The 4,432-nt window shown below is 40.1% G+C and overlaps 1 non-coding gene across 1 annotated transcript; it reads right to left on the bottom strand.

Moving 5' to 3' along the window:
- Positions 1-227: 227 nt before the first annotated feature.
- LOC150013272 (U6 spliceosomal RNA) lies at positions 228-334 on the bottom strand. Its single transcript, XR_016510852.1, has one exon. It is a non-coding gene; the product is annotated as a U6 spliceosomal RNA (small nuclear RNA).
- Between the last annotated feature and the right edge of the window lie 4,098 nt (positions 335-4,432).

Below are 4,432 nucleotides of genomic sequence, written 5' to 3'. Positions count from 1 at the left end.
CCCTAATTATCCCCCTTCTCTCCCTCCCTGCCTCCCTTCCCCCTAGTAACTGTTAGTCTGTTCCTTGTTTACATGCCTCTGGTTCAATTTTGCTCATTTGTTTGTGTTGTTCATTAGTTTCCTGTATTGATATCAAGCGTATTTTTCTTTCGTTGCCTGGCTTATTTCGCTAAGCATAAGTCTCTCTATTCCATCCATATTGTTGCAAATGGTAGGGGTTCCTTCTTAAAAATATGGAACGCTTCATGAATTTGCATGTCATCCTTGCGCAGGGGCCATGCTAATCTTCTCTGTATCATTCCAATTTTAGTATATGTGCTGCCAAGGCGAGCACAGAACACAAACTTTTCACTCCAAGTGCTTGTGCTCACAGAAGCCTACCAAATACAGCCATTGATAGAGTCAGAATGCCCAGGTTCCAATTGGGCAATGTGCACCAAGACCTTTGATACGATAATCAATTACATTAAACAGAAAATTTAATTTAAGAATATTAATCACAGCAATATACAAACATTTTTTAAAAGGGAACGATCTAAATGTCAGATAGGCAGATTTTTTTTTTTTAAATCTCTCTAGTGCAGCCAAAATATAATGAAAAACTAAAAATTTTGTTTTTAAATAATAGTTAAGAACATGGAGAAATTCTCAAAGCACTGTATCAAGTGAAAACCTGATTATCAAAGAATATACTGACATTTTCACTTTATGACACCTGTGCTGTTAAGATATAAAACTTGGAAGACAATACTTTAAAATATTAAAATATTTGCTTTTCTTGTCATTCTTTCTCTGTTTTTCCAAGTGTTTAAAAAAATATTGTTACAGTCAGAAGAAAAAAAGACAGAAATATTCAGTGGAGCTTGTGTTTTACATGGCAAAGCGTATGCCGGACTGGGTGAGCGTCCGAGTCACATGGCGGTCTTTGTGCAAATAAACAAGGTCTGACTTTCCTGAGTGTTCCAGAAAAATGAAATGTTTCTGTGAGATTTATCTATCCACGGCTTTGCCCGAGCTAGGAAACACAGACACAAATACACATGTTTCTCCTGCTGTGCTGCCCTAGAACGTTAGGGAGTTTGGCTCCAAGTCCAGAATTCCAGTTGCTTCCTCCAAAACTGGGAGCCTCTTGCGTCTGTGAAACGCAAGCTGCCGCTCCCTGGGGAGAAGACACTCCTTGGCTTCCTCCCTCATTGCAAGAAAACTGCCCTTGTGCACACAGGCCTCACCGTGAGGGCCAAAAATGAGAACCGCTTGGAAAAACAGCAAGATGCTTGCAATAGTTCGCTTGGTGTCTCAGAAAATAAAACCCATCTTTCTGCACCAGATGAGAGCCTGTGCTTTCAGACAACTTGGAGGGAGAATCATTCCTTGCGCTGAAACTGGAAAGCTGCCTAAATTTCCAGAACTGTTTTTCACGGGCACGATGGAGAACTTGATGAGAAAAAGAGAAATAATGATTGTACGGAATTCGATTTCTATAGGATTTTTTTTTTTTTTTTTTTTTTTTTTTTACCTCCGGTAGCTTCTTCCAGATGTTCATGAGACCTATTTAATCAGAATCCCCAGGGATGGGGTCCTGGCATCTCTATTTTAATAAGGATTCCAGATGATTCAGACGGATAGCAGTTTGAGAAGGATGACTGTGGCCACAAGCCAAAGGGGGACTTGGGTAGAAAAACAGCAGTTAAAACACACGTGGCATCCGCAGTACAGATATTTAAATGAAACCTTAAAAATTACTTTTAAAAAGGACTGTCTTCTTTGCTAGAAAGGGTTCCATGCCATTATTTCACTTGAGTCTCAGATTCCTCTCACCCTCTGAATGGAAACAATGGAGCAACCCAAAGGCACACTCAGCACAGCCGTAGGATGCCACATAAATCAGCCTCCAGCAAGCTGGAGCAAGCGAAGTGAGCGCTGCAGAGGTGAAGCAGCCCATCTGGTGTTTGCCTATTAACTGCACGTGCTGACTCTGTGTGGGGAATAGAGAGTCCAGTCACCACAAACCCCACGGTCAACAACCACTTGGCAGCAGCCCCTTTGCACTGAGCTAGTGCTGAATGAAATAAACTCAGCATTTATACTGCTCAGCATCCTTCTAGAAGTTACTCTTCGATGCTGGGTGAACACATGTCCTGATTTGTAAATAAATGGGGCTTAAGCTCACTACCCAGGTGTTATAGTTAATAGCTCCCCACTTTACTCTCAGACTTCTTCTGGTTTGTGGGTAAATCATGATCACCTAACATCAAGGTCAAGGTGGTGGCACATCAAGGGCAAGGTGGTGGGAGGGAAAATGGCTAGTAAGTAACCACCCCCCCTAAATAGTCATGAAGCAGTCACTTGTGCTTCCACACAGCCAGCACCCCTCACTTAGCAAGCAGCAAAAATATCATAATTGCTTAGGAGACTTTCCTCCATCCTTTCTCCCCACACTCCTCCATTCACTGTATACATGTTTAACTCTTTCAGTTTCTTTAATATCCATCATCGACTGAGCAGCACACGGCAGTAAGTGTATGTCAGTTTTCACTTTGCAGCATGCACACTTTATTCCCAAATTACCCCAGTAACCCAAATAAGAAAGGAGAAATGCACAAAGAATTACTGTGGCCATCTGGAATGCATAATGTGGAAAGATCTGCAATACATTACATGGTCTGGAAAGTGGCTGGTCGAATTCCAGAGCTAAGACAGACTTCAAAGTCTGGCTGTACATCAGTGAAACTGCTGATCGGCTCCGATATTTAAAGTGGGTGTAGATGAATGAATTTATTACCGTTTTTATCTTCTCGGCTCAGATGGGGAAATGGGATCATAGTCAGGTTCTCCTTTAATTTCATGCTGAATTTTTTCTTAGATTTTACTTTTCTCCTCCAAGATGCTGTACTAGGTCCTGATTTTTCCTTCTTTTTGGGTTGCAACATCCCTTCCTTATCTGTACTATGGTCCTGAGAACTGTCTCATTTGCTTGAGTAACTTCATTTTGTAGACACTGGTGACCTGATCATGAGATGTTTTGCACAAAGCCTCTCAGTTAAATAGATAAATGTGTGTGTGTGTGTGTGTGTGTGTGTGTGTAGACTAAAATTCTATAGTCTTTTTTTTTGTTTGTTTCTCTTTCTAATTGAGCAAGTCAACAGTTAAGATCTAAACTCAACTGCATGGAATTTATTTCTAAAATTGAATTTGGGTGATATCTAGTTGTATTTCCTGATTAGAAATATTTATGAGTAAAACCTGGACTCAATAAATATTTGGAAACATTTGATTTGAGGACTGCTGTCAGAAACTCCCCTTAGGAAGAGATGAAAGAGCAGCTCTTTCATCAACAGCCTCGAAATCCCTTTGAGAAACAAGCATCTTCTCATCTCTGCCAACTGGGTTGCTTTTATCTTCATACAAATGTATCCTGACCCTTCAAAGAACCTCAACAAATAGAATCTTAAGCCAACTCCATAGCAAATGTCCGCACTCCTCCACCTTCAAGAGCTCATAGGGTTCCATTTCTAAACTCTAAACACAATCTCATTAGCAATGAAAAACTATTGTTTTGGATCTCTTTTGGGACTGGGGAGGAAAGAATTATTTTTCACACACAAATAAAGGGAAGAAGCACACTCATGGTTAATTGGCTCCTGATAACCTACAACAACTGCTTTTCCTCTTTACTATGGCAAATATGCATTTGAACTTTCTTGGATTTCTACAGTAATTATTATTAAAACATAGCTGAAGTTCCTACTGAAATTTCAAGACTAACCTGGGACAAGATGGTAGGGTAAGGTAGGGTTTCACTTTCAGGTTCCCCCTTAAGTTTCTGGTCCCCTTATCATTTTCAGGAACCTTACTCTACCTCTTTCCTCTAGGGACTAAATGACAAGATATTAATTCTTTAAAGAGTTGTCTCTCTCAAGAATCTTTTTCATTTTAAAAGAGAGTTGAGATATGGACTATCTTTGACTCTCTTGCAATAGGACATGAAAAAAGAAAACTATGGCGGTAAGGAGCCTCTGCTACCCCTCAAATTATATCATGACAGTGCTTTGCTATGCTCAAAGGATGGTATTTAAACTAGAGTCATTTCTGCAGGTCAGTGAGTTATTTGGATGCTTTTAAAAGGAAACCATAACTCAATATGATTTCCATCCATATGTTATATGCCCAACTCAGTTCTAAGATAAGTCATTTTCCAAAAATAGCTAGCAGTTACTCTTTTTCGATGTCCTAAGACTTCCATAACAAAGTGCTTAAAATTGGGTGGCTTAAAACAATAGAACTTAGTTATATCACAGTTCTAGAGGCTAAAAGTCTGAATTCATTGTGTGAGCAGGGCAGTATTCCCTCCAAAGCTTCTAGGGGAGGAAACTTCCTTGCCTCTTCCAGCCCTGGGATTTCCTTGGCTCATGGTAGTGGAACTCCAATCTCT

Source organism: Furipterus horrens, unplaced genomic scaffold, assembly GCF_987537825.1.
Source record: "Furipterus horrens unplaced genomic scaffold, mFurHor1.1.pri manual_scaffold_4, whole genome shotgun sequence".
In the NCBI taxonomy this organism is placed as follows: domain Eukaryota; kingdom Metazoa; phylum Chordata; class Mammalia; order Chiroptera; family Furipteridae; genus Furipterus; species Furipterus horrens.
Note: the sequence above shows the minus strand (reverse complement) of the source record. Positions and strands in the feature narration are given on the sequence as shown.